Here is a 16,450-nt window from a genome sequence, read left to right as displayed (position 1 = left end):
CATCTACACCTCCAGATGGAGGAAGAGGGCCACCTGCATCATGAAGGACCCCACTCACCCAGCACACACACTTTTTGCCCCCCTCCCCTGAGGAAGGAGGTTGAGGAGCATTAAGTGTAGAACCACTAGGCTGAGGAACAGCTTCTACCCTGAGGCTGTTAGACTCATGAATCTCTAACCAGAATAATCACTGTGGAAAAAAAAAGAATCACAGTAATCGCTACTTTGATTGCTGATATGTATTGCTGATTATCCATGCTGCTGATCTCACACAGCTGATCTTTTTGCACTATTGTGTTTAGCGTATTCTTAGTTCATATCTTAGATCGTTATTACTGTTTTCTTTTGCAATTGTTGGACGTAACTGTGTACACAATTTTGTTCCACCTCATGTACCACATATGATGCGAACGACAGTAAAGAACCTTGACCTTCCTTTTCTTATATTCAGTTGTTTTTACCAAATGGCTGTTTGTATGAATATGGCTGTATATTTCAAATCAGTTAAATTGACTTCATGTTGTTAAATTTAATCTGGACCCATTTTGATGTGATCTGGAATGCAAGAGCAAATATCACCCATCGCCATGAAGGTGCCTGATCATCAGCCTTAGCAAACGCACACAAAATGACTGTAGCCCAACTACAACATGAAGTGCAGTAACGGAGTCTTCAAGGTCAGATCTTTGTTTACAGTTTTATCATTACCTGTTGGAAAGTGGATCTACCCTTGATGACCTGATTACATGATGACAAACTGTAGAACATGTTATTTAAAACAGACCAAATGGATCCATCTAAATCCATAAAACCGAGTAGATCAGCCTCTGCTGAGTTCAACAGGAAGAGGCTTCTTGTTTATGCGTGCCTCCAAAGATTTTTCCTTATCTTTCCAGAAGTCACCAACTGTCCAAAACCTCTGACTGGAAGGCCATGAGAACTGCAGGCTCATCGAGGAAAACATTATTCCCAAAGGCTTCTTCTGTGAAGATTCACCCATTCTAATCTCATTAGTCCTCCATCAGCTGAAGACTCCTGGGAGACGATGCACATCCGGTTTGTTTGCAGACGGCCACTCTTTACGTCACAAGGTCACAGTGTTTCATGTCCAGCATTCCTTCTGCTGCAAATATAATGAAACGTGCTGACGGATGGCTGAGCGCACAGAGTCCACTGTTGTTTGTTCTCTGCATCTTGTTTTTATTTAATCTGTTCCAGGCTTCTCGTATCAGCTAGGATAGTCTCCCACTGATGGGAGGGTTGTAACTGGAAAGGATGCATGCTGATATTCTATTGCTTTTGACTAATGAAAGTGATCGCTTCAAAGATACAAAATATAAAGAAGAAAAAAATCAGTAAGCGTATCATTTACGAATGCAATCTTAAACGGACAGTGATTTGATTCAACCACGGAAAACACATACAGTAGAAGATAATGATGGTAATCTAATGTCCTTAAAATGACCACGTTAATATGCTATAATATTCGGTTTTAAATGTTTTGCATCTTAATTTAGCTTGTTACATTGTCATTACCTTGCCTTGATTTAAACTATATCTTAAGTTGACCTAACCTTGAAACTAACGTTATGTGCAATCTCAGGCTCAGAGTACGTTATTCTCAGCTACCACATCTTCTATTAGGAATACATTTTTCAGTCTTTCTCCCTCCTTAGATGGCATTAATCTGTCCTCCAGCTCTAATGTTAAACATCTTGGTGTTATTTTTGATCAGGACATGTCTTTTATCCCCCCACATTAAAAACGTTACTAGAACCTCCTTCTTCCACCTGCGTACTGTCACTAAAAATAGAAACCTCTTATCTAAAAATGATGCAGAAAAACTGGTTCATGCATTTGTCACATCTAGACTGGACTATTGCAATGGTTTATTCTCTGGATGTCCAAAAACTTCTTTAAAAAAATCTTCAGTTGATCCAAAATTATGCTGCCAGAGTCTTAACTGGAGTTAGTAGGAGAAATCATATCTCTCCAGTTTTAGCTTCTCTCACTTGGCTCCCTGTCAAATCCAGAATTGAATTCAAAATCTTACTTCTAACCTACAAAGCTCTAAACAACCTAGCTCCATCTTATATTTGAGATTCTATTGTTCCGTATTTTCCTAACAGAGCACGTTGCTGTTAGACTGCAGGTTTACATGCGGTTCCTAGAGTTTCCAAAAACAGAATGGGAGGCAGATCTTTCAGTTATCAGGCTCCTCTCTTATGGAACCAACTTCCAGTCCATGAAGCTGACACATTGTCCAGTTTTAAAACTAGGCTTAAGACTTTCCATCGGCTTGGGTTTCCTGAGCTGTCCCTTAGTTATGCTGCCATAGACTTAGACTGCTGGAGGACAAACTGACCACAATTTTCACTCTGCTACTGTCTTTACTTACTCTGCTCAACCTGTTTTGTATTTGTAATTATTTTTTTTCTATCCTTAACATGTGTTTTTGTCTTTCAGGTACACCTGCACATCTGGACCTACCATTCTGTGTTCGTTTGTCTCTCATTCCTGTCCTCTCAAACCAGCCGGTCAAAGCAGATGGCCGCTTGTCCTGAGACTGGTTCTGCTGGAGGTTTCTTCCTTTTAAAAGTTAGTTTTTCCTTTCCACTGTTGCCATTGTGCTTGCTCAGGATGGGAGACTGCATCGAAGCCAAGATTCATCTTGTCTGCTGGCTTCCTTAGATAAACTTTACTCATTGGCTTTTATGTGAATGTTCCTGTAAAGTGCCCTGAGACAACTTTGTTGTGATATGGCGCTATATAAATAAACTGAATTGAAATTATATTATATATAGCTCACTCTTTGTGAAATTAATAAAGTAATGTCAATTTATGTTTTCTGACGTCAGCTACAGTAGTGGCCATCTTAAATTGGAATGGCTTCAGAAATCAATCTATCCATCCAATTATTATTTAATATTTTAAATTTTGTTTCCTGTGTCATGGTTCAAACAGACCTAACTCTGAACTGTTAATGGCAAATATTTTAAACAAAGTTCATGAGCAATCTGTTAGTACACAAAATATCTGTTGGGGATCAGGCTCAGGTACTACCACATCAACGTTAGGTCAGAATTAGTAAAACTGGCTGTGCTCTACTCTTTATGTTTTGAGTCAGTTGGCTGTGGCAACCATTTTAAATTGGGTTGACTCCAAAAGATAATGTGCATCCACACAGTGCATACTAATGCCACATGTGTGTGCACATTGTGCACAGCTGCATTAATGTAGATCAATGCACACATGCACATGGGCAATAACTTCTTTTGGCTGCTCCCTTCTTCAGGGATCGCCACAGAGAGCTAACTTGTGCGGTTTATAATGACAGTTACTTTAATGAACATTAATTGTTGAGTGCAGTCGTGCACACAGACAAGCATGTGTCATGCCTTTAAAACTGGATATATATATTTTTTACTTCAACTAATAAAGCAAACAGCCATTCACACAAAATGTGTTCATACTGCTCCATTGTTATACCAGACATTTTAAAGTGCTCATTAGATGATAAACTATCAATAAGCCAGAACAAAGGTAGAAAAACAGCAAATAAAAAGATGATCAAATACATATGAAATCTCAAAATATAAAATAATGTACAATACAATTATGAAGTAAGATAATATTTAAAGATAAGATAAGCTAGAACGTTATTGATCCTGCAGAAAATTGTTGTGCCAGAGTTTCAGTACATACACAAGGAATCACACAAGATATAAAAAAAATTGTTATGGAGCTGAACATAATGACAATAATACGACAAATAAATAAATATATAGACATGATAAATGTTAATATCCAGGTTGTAGGTGCAGGGTTTGGGTTTTCATTTAGATTTGAACACATCCAGCAGCTCCTGGTCCCTTTGCTCACTGGTTCAGAGAAAAAGGCTTAAAGCTGCACCTCGAAGCTCTTAGTGCTCTTTGATGCTGCTAGCATCCACCTCAGGACCCATAGAGTCACAGCTTGTCCGTGCACTTTAGGCGTGTTACAAATATAGTGTAAAGTGAAGAAATACATTAGAGTATAGAGCAATGGCTGTGCTTGTTCTCAGATTTGAACACCAAACAGTTTTAGCTGCACTCAGCAGATTATGTCCTTAAATATCAGCAGTGATGCTTTCTCTGCATTGAACTTAACAGCTAAATGCTAACCACATATTGTTGCTAAATGTTGTTTAGATTTGAAAAATCTGAAAGCTTTACATAGCTTTAGGTTTAACCTGTTCTTTGTTGTCAGTTTATCGATCCAAGACTTACTCAGACAGCAATACAGATTTTTGCAGAAAATCTAAACTTTGCTTAGTCTACTAGAATATCCAAAAGGACAAGAACTAATAGAACAAAGAGAGATAATGCATCCAGCTTTGACCCTTGAAAACCTCAATATCCTAATGATTTGTTGTCGTTAACTTTTACACATTCAGTGAAACTCCTCCATCAGCTCTTTCAACCTGCTCCTCAGGGACTAAGGCACATTATTCACCTCACCAGTCAGCTGTCCCTGCAGTTTCATGCACAGACTTTGCAATACGTCCACAGAGAGAGTTGACTGTAACAGCTCATCTCATATTTTTCATGCAAAGTTGCATAATTTGTTATGCTTTGAATATAAGCTGAGGACAACTCTCGACTACTACCACGCCAAATATTTGTGAAATATCCGTAAAATTAGCAGAGTTGTATTCTTTTTTTTTGTTTCCTAACATAAGTTGACTGTGGCAACCATCTTTAATCCGGTTGATTTTAAAGTTTAATCAGGTATAGATGCACGCCCAGTGATTGTTTTCTGAAAGTTTTATTAGCATCCATTCAAAGCGCTTTAAGATATTTTGCTAACAGACAGAGTTGACTCCAATTGTTATTGGCAAAGTTTTCAAAACGGATCTTGCTCAGTCAGTCAGAGCTCAGTGGATCTGTTGGGGGCAGGTATCAGCTACTACCACAACATTTCTGAGTTCAGTACGAGTCAGCCATTTTAAATGGGATTGACTAAAAGTTTTAGATGTTTTTTCCAATCTTTAATTTCTGAAAGTTTCGTGTCATTTTAAACAGTACAGATGCACACAGAGAAACGGACAAAAACATATTTACTCTGCCTTCTCCATAAGAAAAATGCTCATTTTAACCTGCATATTGTTGATGAAACAGCTTCCTCTAAAAACAAACAAACAAAAAAAACATAAAAAAAGAAAACAAGATGTTTTAATCTCTAATTAAAAACTTTAATTTGAATTAAATAAACTAATAAGTGATATTTTTGCAGAAAAAAGGCAACGCCTAGGTAATTCAGATCTTATAGAGAAATAAAGATAAAATTAATAAAGATAAATTCCTAAATATTCAAGCTTTTGTCTAAATATCTCCATATATGCATACAAATTGCACTTCTAAGTTATATATTTCCTGTTTATATTGTTTGAACACTGTCTACATAATTAAAAACTTGGTTTAGACCAAATATTGCATCACCATGGAGTCGGAAAACATTTAGACCCATCAACAAAAATGCACTTTCTGTGGTGTGTAAACAGCTGGTTTTGCACCAGAGCGAGGCCAGGGAGACTAAATAAATGTTTGTTGAGCTGCATTCACACACTCGTTAGTAACTGTCATCTCAAAGCCACCTTACAACTGGGTCAGATGGGGTGTGTGTGAGCTGGATTAGTCCCAGATGCTGAATGGAAAATCCAACTGCTCCTCGTAATGAACTGCAGGAAAATAAAGTTCTGGCAGTTGATGTTTTGAACGATTTGAACAGTTGAAACGCGTGAACTTTCCAAGCTTTAATGTGAAATAAAGCAGAAACTCAGTGGTGCACAGCTCAGTCAGAGCTCTCCTCTTGAAACTTCCTCAAATATATACTTTCTTCCTCCCTCTTCTCCTCCTCCGCCTCCTCCTCTGTGGTGCCACTGCACAGCCTGTGTGGCTGCCTTACCAGCAGGATGACTGGAGGAGCTGGGAGTGTGCACGTTGCAGCGTCTGTGTGTGTGTCAGCTGTAAAAGGGTGCCTCTGCTGACCGCCACAGTCATCATGTGCAGAGGAGACTTTCTCAGAATGCAGATGGAGTGAGCGGTCAGGGGAGAAAGTTTGTGGCACTTGGATGATTGGAGAACTCAATCTGCTCTGCACGCTCTGAGTCCATCCAGGAGGCGAGAAGCAGCAGCAGCTCAGGAACTGTTGTTGACTGACTGCCGGTCTCAGGAGTGGACACATCAGAGCTGAAGGATCCTGGCTCTTCATGAGGTGGGTGTGCCACTGTCTGAGGCTGTGTGCATTTATGTGTTCTAGTTTGCAGGTGATGAATTCATTCATCTATAATATAGCTTGTGTAATTATGGTACAATTGGTAAGCAGATTAATTAAGAACAAACTTCATTAAAATCCCGTGGTTTCATTAAACCAAAACTTTAAATCATTATGTTATTTTCCTAATGAGCTTCCATGTGATTTTCAAACAGGAACAATAGAATCTTTATATTTTCTTTCCATCCCAAACACACTAAAACTCAATTATTTAATGCTGATGCATGTGCCAAGATTACAAACAGTCAGAGCAGAGCTAAACTGAAAAAGTAGGCAAAAAAAATAAAATAAAAGGATGTTAACGCCAAGGTTAAATGGTTGATCAAATGTCATGGAGGATAGAAAATACACATATGCTGCCTGCGTCACTCTATCCTGTGTGTTAATGGAAGAGGAAAACGTGAAAGCAAATGGAGCCGAGGTAAAACCAGGGATGATGACCCCCCTGTGACAGGAATGTCTGCAACACCCAGGCTGTGCTGCTGGAAAGCCCAGAGATCAGGTTCCCCGTGTCAGCTGCTGCATGCGACTGTTCCCTGATCTAACTTTCAGATATCTGTTTATTCAGGGAGGAAAGAGGCGCCGGCGGACAGAAACTGCAATGTTTAGAAGCAAAGTCTGACATTTTGAGATCACGTTACAAGAAGTAGATGATTGCTTTGTGCCAGCCAATAGATATAAACATGGTCTGTTTCAATAATAATCCAATAAGCTTCCAAAATTAGCAAAGGCTTTGCAAAGAGTCACAAACAATCACATCTGTGATGGTACAAACATGGTATAAACACATTATAACAGTAAAAAAAAATATATCGAGATGATGAAGAAACATTTACTACTTCAACTTTCTGCATATATGCATTTCAATTTTGATTATTTTTTCTCATAAAGTTTGAAAAATCGCTAAGATGGTGAGGCCAAAGTCATTTAAAAGCTTCCTGCAGGGTACAGCAACACAGCTCTGAGTTTGTACTTTACAAAGTAAAGCCCATATCACTGCTGTTTATAGACAGTCTCATGATTTTGTGGAAGAATATGAGCTTTTGCGATGGTGCTACGCTAAAGCTTTCAAGTTTGTTGCCATTGGGAGGAAATCTGTTGTCTGCCCTGGGCTGTCAGCCAATCAGCATCTGACTCACGGAGCTACCAGCTGTCAGAACAATCATCTGCTTTAGCTAGACAATCCATCTTTTTAATTATATGACAGGTGAGAGCAAAAAATAAAGATGGACAGCTAAACTCTTAGGAGCTAGACAAATTCTGAACTCACCTTTAAGCAAATGATTAGGGAATCAAACATATACGAAAGCCTGCAAAGTCCATTGGTTGTGTGAAAACATCACAGGAGCACGTGGCTGTCCTCAATGTGTCGGGGTTTTCTGCAGGTGTACTTGATAAACAGAAGTCGTGGTTTCTACTGGACGCCACCCTTCATGCTCACAATAGGGAATTAATCAACTCCACTGAGTTTGTTGGCTTTCTTAGTTAAGAGAACATTTTACTGTGCGGCTTTGTTATTTTGACTAATTGTTAAACACTAAATCTGTCAGGACAGAATTAATTAAAATCATAATTGGATCAGATTGTTTTAAGTTGGCTCAGGTGTGCGTGATTTAATTTAAAATTTAATCTAACTACATTTGGTTGACTCCAGTTATTTTGGATCGAACTGAACTTTGCTTTCTGTTTTACACTTCTCTGCCTCATTGGGGGCTTCATATCTGCAGACAACTATTATTATCCACCCAACTTAGGTTTCTTAACTTTATTTATATCTTATACACTCTTCCATCAACTTTAATGCAGAATGAACCACAACATGTACCCAAATGTTATATCAACATGACCGGCTCGGCGCCGTGATGAGTTCTATTAACATGGCGACGTATTTTGCTAACAAAGATGCCATATTTAACCAAAGGAAATAATGAGATAACACTCGTCACACTAACTGCTGCTGTCAAGTCACATGACTTAGCGTGTAGAAGTCCCTGAAGGAAAGAGAAACTCACTGTTGGATTTGTTTGAAGCTCACAGAAAGCAATAATCGGATAAATGTCTAAAACTGATTAACATTTGGAGCCATTTTGATTCAAGATGGCTGCCACAGCTACCTCAGCAAACACAAAATTGGCCATAACGCGGTCATTCTTAGAGATATTGAGCTGGAATTTGGTGACGTTATAGCTGAAATCCAAATCAAAAATCCAAGATGGCTGCCTTAGCTATAAAGGAAACAATAACTCAGCCACTTGTAGAGCTATTCAACTCAAATTTGGTATAGTGGTAGCTGAGAGCGAACCCCAACACGTAGTACTGTCAAATCAGAATTTTAAATCGGCAGCAGTCTGGCAGTCCCCATCAAAGTTTCTCCAGGAACTTTCTAGTTGTGTGTTACTCTCCTCTACATTTGTGTTTTTACTGCTAAGTCCTTTCAGCTGAGAGCTTTTTTTGTGTGTATGCAAAAAAAAAAATCTTACGTTGCACCCTATAAGCTGTTGTCGGCAGCGTACAGACATTAAGAAAGGCAACATGAAGGGATGAAAGCACTCCAAGTAATCCAGCAGCAGACACAACAAGATGGGGAGCCACATTGTGCAGAAAGACTCGTGCACAAATAAAACAAAGACTGATTGAGTCTAAGCTTAGAGACTCACACAGAGATGAAAGCAAATGCTCACAGGAAAGAGTAGCAAGTAGACAGTAAAAGATGGCAAAAACAACACAGGTTTGCATACTTTCTCTGTTTTGTGATCAAACTAGTTGCTGCTGACCACTCTAACCTCCAGTGAATCATGTGTTTGAGCATGTGCTCTGCTTTTGGAAGTACAGCATGCAGATCTGTCTGTGCTGGTTGAATACCTCCAGATCAGTGCAGAACACCTGCTTCAGTTCCACTATACGCAACACTTCTTTTATTAATAGAAACAACCGCTTCTCTGATATGAACATTTAAATACAGAAAAAAAGCTTAACTCCTTCCTTCCTTCCAACAAGTCCTATTTTGTTTTTCCCCACACTTATCTTACGCAACCTCTGATTTTATCTGAGTAATGTTCTCATGCGTTCGCCGTATTTATAAAAAGTAGCCCCGTCAGCAGTATCGTTCCTTCGGCCGTAACAGTGAACACATGTATGACTCGGCGCCAGAGAAGTCTTGACTGTTGCCTGCTCAGACACACTGTGACAAGCGGCAGAAGAGAAAATGGAAAAGGAGAGAGAGCGGGGAGAACTAGAGTATCATTTTGGAGTTCAAACAAGCACACGTGGCGTCTAAGCTGGTGTGTAGACAAAATAAGCAGTGACTCAACAAGCAGCTTTTACTGGAGGACATTGTCTCCATGAATCAGTCCTTCTGTGTTCGTGGTATAACCCACCTCACCTCCTTTCATCTCAACCTGTTTCAATCCATCCATTCCCTTTATTGACTCACGGTGATCTGTGTGGGCAGTGACTGATGGGGAACTCACCCCTGTAATGAAGAATCGTCTCTCAGATCCTGACCTCCTGTAACCTCAGCCTGCGTTAAATCATGACGGACCTGAGTTATGTGTGTGTTGGATGATGCTATAGTGCACTTTTTCTAACGTGAGCAAGTGTTTCCATCTGTGGCCGCTTTCCAACCCTTCTTTGCTTCACATCCTCTCCAGTGATTAACGCAGCAACTGTGCAGCAAGGAAGTTGCTCGACTCTCACCTCTGTGTCTGTACAGCAGAAGTCAAAGAGCGACAGAGTACTCTCAGAGAGGCAGCCGAGGTTTATATTTGTCTTTGACGCGTGTGGTTGGTGGCCCTACGCTGTGCCAGCAGTAGAAAGGGGAAGTTACATGGGGATATTTAAAGGGCTGACAGCACTGACTGACAATGTGAAGAACTCGTTTCATTTTTTTTTGTTGTTTTTGCAGTTGCATCTCGCTAAAACAGCGAGAATACTTTTTTTTATTTTTACATGATTTATATGTTGTAATATTTACAGATTTTTTTTTCTTGGCACATTAGTTGACATACTTTTCTGTTTTATTGTAAACTGATGTATGTTCAAGTAATTTAAAATACATTTGGTTTCTGTCTGTGTTTGAGCTGATTAATTACCCAGCTTATGTGTCATGAGTTAATCACCTCTGTAAGGTTCTCCAGCTCTTATTTCAGCACCAGGTGATAATTTGCTCAGAATCAGCTACATTTCTCACAAAAACTCAGGTCACACAGCTGGCCTGAGATAGTTTGTAATGTATGAGGCTCTTCTTCTTCTATAGACAGGAAGGAATTGAGTTCATTTGACATGCTGGCTAAAATGGAATTAAACAAGGAAAGGGGAGCATTTTTTTAATCAGACAGTGCGGGACCCACCATTTGTTTCTATTATAACTAATAAGAAAGTTATGAGTTAGATTACATTAATGTTTGATGAAGAACATCAAAATCAGAGTATTATTAACAGACAGGGCTTGTTTTACTTTCACCAGTCTCTTTAAGCACTAAAGTGGAGTTTTATAGCTTCAACTGCACAAACAACTTCACAGAAAATTTTATCAGCCGAAACAGCCCAAATGATATGTACAGTACGCCTGGCATGGAAGTCACAACTAGATCTCCCACTTGTAAGATCATCTTACATCCTCTAATCTAATTACTCACATGGTATTCAATTGTCTATTCTGTTGCTGCAGTCTTTCAGAGCCTGGATCGCCCAGATCCTGCTTTTGCTTGTGGCCAAGACCAAGAGAAGAGGGCGATAACGTAACTGTAAAACATCTTGTGAGCCTCTAGATGGGTTTTAATAAAACAATTCAAAAATAATCATAAACGTTGGCATCTACTATGTCTAAATGAGGATGGCCACTACAGACAACAGATCTTATAAAACACAAATAAATGAGTATAGTTCAGTCAACTTTACAGATATTGACATAAATGTTGGTGTGGTAGAAGCTGAGACCTATCCTCAGGATATATATAGTTTGAGTACTAATAAAGCCTATTATATAAAACTTTGCACATATTTCTTCAAGGAACTTGTAGGAGTTGTAGTTTTGTCCCTCATGTTGTGTTCATGTCTTGCATCCTCTGTCTCTTTCTCTGGCATCTGTGATTACTCACATGTGTCTTCACTTGGTCTAATTGGTGTTTCTTGTATAAAAGTTTGTATCTCGGTGTTAGTCCTTGTCCTGGCATTGTCTTCTGTCCACTGATGATGATTTGTCTGTTCTGTACCTCCTGTTCATCCTTGTTTGATTTTGTTGCCCTGTCAACTCTTTTGTTTTGTTAATAAATTCTTTATTTTATATATACATCCTGAGTCCTTGCCTGCCTGCCTGAACCATTGGGTTCACCAGCACCAGCTGATTGTGACAGAACTAGTTTCATTTTTTTAAAGATCCATCAGATTTTTTTTCTTCCACTTTTTAGATGTTTGTAAATCATTCACAGAATCTGTTTTTGTAGGTAATTACGCATTTAATTTTAGTTTGTTGCTTTTGCAAGCTGATTTTACAGACCACAGTCATCGTCAATGGTGGTTTGAACAGTCTAGTCTGCGTGAGATTTCTGTGAAAACATAACTGACACGAGAATCTGACACTTTACCATCCATCTGACCAACTGCAACTCATCTCATTTAAGTGTCCTACAGCTTACAATAAAACAGAAAATTATGCCACCTAATGTGCCAAGAAAAAAAAAGTAAACATTACAACATGTAAATCATGTAAAAATAACTAAATAAATGCAACATTCAAACAGACAAAAGAAACACAAACCATTACAGTACTCTGAATTTCTGTTTGGATACAAGATTTGCTTGGAGACAGAAAATGTCACAGGCAGATGTGAAAATTTAAATAAATCAATAAATACCTTTTTTTTTCATTTTCTTAAATACTTTTTTTAATATCAAATACATGTTCGCAATTTGATTTGCAGCCTTGTTTTAGCATCTGAACAACACCGTCCTGATTTTTAAATCAAATCATGCATGTGCCTAATTCATCTGCTCTTTTCTTAAAACAGATTTTCAGACTTTTTGATTATGAGAGAGTTTTTTTCAAAGCTGAGTTCACCATTGAACTTTGTTCACTCTTAACAGATTTGTCCTCCTGAAAGGTGATGTGTCTAAAGCATTGTCACAGTGGTGGCCATATTGGGTGTTTTAGTGTATTTTTGTGCAGTATTTTTATTTATTTATTTGTAACTAGCCATGCTGCAAAAGTGACTCAATTGGAAAAACTGAAGAGCTGGACAAGAAACTGCAAGCAAGACAGCTGCTACAGGCATCTGGAATACCTCAAAGCCCAAGAAGGCAAAATAATTGCATTATCTTACATCTAAAGATGCACAATATTAGATTTTTGGCCGATATCCGATATGCAGATATGACAGTGCAAAATTGTACATTTTCACAAATCTAAACTCAACCTGTTCACAAGCGACAAGTGAAAAGCACACAAGTAGTAGTGCATTAATACACAGACTTGACTGTTTTTTTTTTAAATTAAAAATTAAATTAAAACACAAGACTTTTATATCGGTGAGTTTTTTTGATGGAATTTCCGATGTCCGATATTTAACTTTATCGCTAATATCGGACGATACGATACCATACCGATAATATCGTGCATCTCTAGTTACAACTAGATCTAAAATTTTAAACTGTGCAATTACAGTTTGTCTAAATGATGCATTTTCTTGGTGATTTCTACTGCAGTTCTTGAGAAACTGAGAAATATTGTAGCCAACATTCATGCTTGTTTGCGATATCCTAGTTTGTTTGAGGTATGGCCACAGCATCAAGTATAAATCCAGCCTCACTGTGATTGTAGAGGATATTTGTCTAAAAAAGTAATGTTTACATATGTGGACTGCTTATTTCTTAGTACCAGAAAATACATTTGGCTAATTTGCTTCAATTCCAGCCTGCGGTATTGCACAACCACCAGTCCACTTTTCTCTCACCAGTGCATCTTGTTGCGGCTGTAACCCACCACTCCCTGTGGACATGCACACAAAAATTCCCCACTAAGGCCAAAAGATCGTAAAGCAATCTTTATAGCCTAAAATAAGCAACTAGCACAACTTTAATTTCCCCAAAGATGAGCTGTTGTGAGGAAAAGCCTCATCTTTTTTTTTTCCTCCCGAGCCACACAATTCAAACAAAGATGTGTTAAACAGCAGCTCTGGGTTTCTGTGTGCTTTGGGCTTTAGGACGTTCCCATAACAGGAACAGTCTGTGTAAGCACTGACATCTTGGTTCTGTGTGCCTGGTTTTATTACGGTCTGTGGCATCACTTCTGAAAGATATTTCAGTCTCATTAATTCTTCATTATGATCATGCACTTGCAAAGCGTTTGTGGTTTAATGGCGTCCAAGATATGTTTTTAAATCAATGGCTAGACGTCCCTGAGTCTGAAACTGTCTGGAGGCGCATGTGTTGCTGATGGACACAGAAAGTCTGCATTTAATCTTAAAACAGAAGCAAAGCAACACCCAGTTGAAAGATTTGTGCCCCTCACAGCCCAAACCTTTCTCTTGTACTTGAGTGAATTTGTCTTTTTTATTATGACTGCTGCTGTCGAGCTGCAGTTATGTTGCACCCTGCTGAGAAATTGCATGCCTGTAAACCTCAGAGGACTGGTTTAGAAGCTGTCTTTTTCTGTGTGCACAGTGTTTATCTGTCTCTGCTGTACACCGAGCTGTCGTTGTTTACAGTGAAGGTCAGAGCATCGCTTCCCACCGACTTCTAAGAATGGTAAAAGTTCAGAGTGAGAACATGTTGAAAGATACTCAAACTCCAGGAGTTTTGGACAGCTGAGTCCGCATGAAGTGTTGACATAACGTCTTAGCTAAGCAGATGGCAGCTCAGACCACTAAATGTTCCTGTGCTAATTAGTTTTTACATGCTGAATTATTTCTGCAGCGATCGCTCTTGATAGCATCATAAAAGTTTTGTCAAGAAAGAAATAAGGCTCAGTTTTAAAGTAGAAAACATGCATTTCTTGAATGTTTATTGCCTGTCACCTTACGTGCCATTGTTTTAAACAAAAGTCTTGCATGGCCTGTGATTGCTCACAATGTGCGATGTGAATGACTCTCAACTACTACCACACTAAATTTTAACACAAAACCTGTAAAATTGTCTGACAAGCTGTGATGGCCATCTCAAATTACCATGACTCCGAGAATTAATCAGTTGTAGATGTACACCTATTGATTATTTTCTGCAAGTTTCCTTAAAGTCTGCTCACTAGTTTATAAGATATTTTGATAAAAGACATAGTTGATTCTAATAGTCATTGCCAAAGTTTCAAACAAAATTACCGCATGCTCAGTTGGTGCTTATCGAATGAGGATTACTTTCAGCTACTAACACGACAAATTATTTTTTTTTTTTAAAGATTAACTTATAACTAATTTTATGCTTGCTAAGTTTGAGTAGCTGTGCCTGCCTTCTTGAATTGGATTGACTCTAAAAATTAATCAGTTACAGATGTACATCCAATGATTACATTCTGTGAGATTCAATAAAATACATCCACTGGTTCATGAGATATTTTGCTAACAGACAGGCAAAACCCCACACACAAATTCAGGAAATCACATAAAAGACATGCAATGAAAATCTCATTCATGTGTTTTAAATTTGATGTGCAGATGTGCAGTTTTACAGTTTTCTACCTTTTCAAACCTTGTTGTACATTAGAAGAGAAAACGACAATATTTTAACCTATATTCTGATGGTAGTTTATTTTGGAAGTTTTGTCTTAGGAGACATAACTCAGCCACAAATATGCTCCACATAATCCACTCAGGTGCTTCACAGAGACGCATCAGCTGAAACCATTTTCAGCCTGCTGACTTGGCTTTCTGTGTTTTTCCAGTTGCTCCATAAAAAATGTTCAGAGCTGCACCTGGCCGGGTTCACGGGAGAGTCTCCACAACAACAAATGGCTTCCTACGAATCATAGTTTGGAGAAATATTCTTCCTTTTGTATTTTTTTTTAATTCAACTAAATCAAAAACAATTTACACAAGTATTTGAAACAAAAAATAACATACCTCTAACCATACTTTGTGGTCACAATAAAATAGGTTAATAACTTTCCCCATATCTCTTGAGTGAGCTATCGGACAAAACTGCAGGGTAATGGAAATTTGTAGTAATATTTCTACTTGACAGTTGCTTGACTCTTCCCAAAATAAAGGTCACTTCCAGCTGTGTTGTCTGTATGGGAATTGTGATGCTGCAACCCCTCTTCAAAATTAAAAAATACACCAGGTAACCGCGGCAACATGCTGCAAGTGTTGCACTATTATTACCAGATTTGTTTTAAGAGTACAAATATTTAATCATCTGTGCATGAGGATTAGGTGCATGCACCAATGTGCAGATAACCTTCTCCATCTTTAAAGTGACAGTTCAGGTCATTCATATTTGGATTCCATGGACATATGTTGAACAATTAATATCTTACCTGTTATAGCTAACCTTTTAAGCAAATTCAGATTAAATAAACTAAGTGTAATCCAGATCAGAATGATGAATTGATAAGGAGGGGAGTAAGATGACAAAGAGAAATGTTGCTATGTTTAAAAAGCTTCAATCTCCTGAATTAAATTGTGGTATATGGGAGCAGTATTTTTATTTCTTCTTCTTCTTCTTTCAGCTGCTCTCTTCTTCAGGGGTCACCACAGTGAACTATCTCGCACGAAGACTTGGCACTTGTTTAAACGCCAGATGCGTTAATATGGTATTATAATACAGTATTGTATAGACTAAAATAACCCAAATGGCAAATGATGGCTTGGATCAGAATAAAGACCTGAATAAAGTCCTATTTTGACCCTAAGTGGATGCAAAATTTTAGCACAATGAAAACACAACTCTTTAAATATTTTATATTTGCACACATTTTTCCAAAGTCGCTACATTAATTATAAATGAAACTTGTTTATTTTTTTTTTGCATGTACTGCAAATTAATTCAGTTAGCACAGCTAATTTATTTAAACAGCACAGTTTTTTTTTCCATGTTTGCAATAATTTCTTTGAGAAACCAGCTACTAGGGAACACGTGCAATCCCAAGCCTGGGTAAATGGCAGTGCAACTTTTCCTGCATTTACGGTAAATGTTTTTGGTAGTG

General features: G+C 38.2%; 1 protein-coding gene across 1 annotated transcript in view; it reads left to right on the top strand.

Moving 5' to 3' along the window:
* Positions 1-6,220: 6,220 nt before the first annotated feature.
* The window catches only part of arhgap24 (Rho GTPase activating protein 24), an 80,672-nt gene continuing 70,442 nt past the window's right edge, over positions 6,221-16,450 (top strand). The window contains exon 1 of the mRNA XM_037692371.1: positions 6,221-6,255. The gene's annotated coding sequence lies outside the window, so the exon portion shown is untranslated. The remainder of the gene's footprint in view (positions 6,256-16,450) is intronic.

This window comes from Nematolebias whitei, chromosome 18, assembly GCF_014905685.2.
Source record: "Nematolebias whitei isolate Nwh7 chromosome 18, NemWhi1, whole genome shotgun sequence".
Classification (NCBI taxonomy): domain Eukaryota; kingdom Metazoa; phylum Chordata; class Actinopteri; order Cyprinodontiformes; family Rivulidae; genus Nematolebias; species Nematolebias whitei.
Note: the sequence above shows the minus strand (reverse complement) of the source record. Positions and strands in the feature narration are given on the sequence as shown.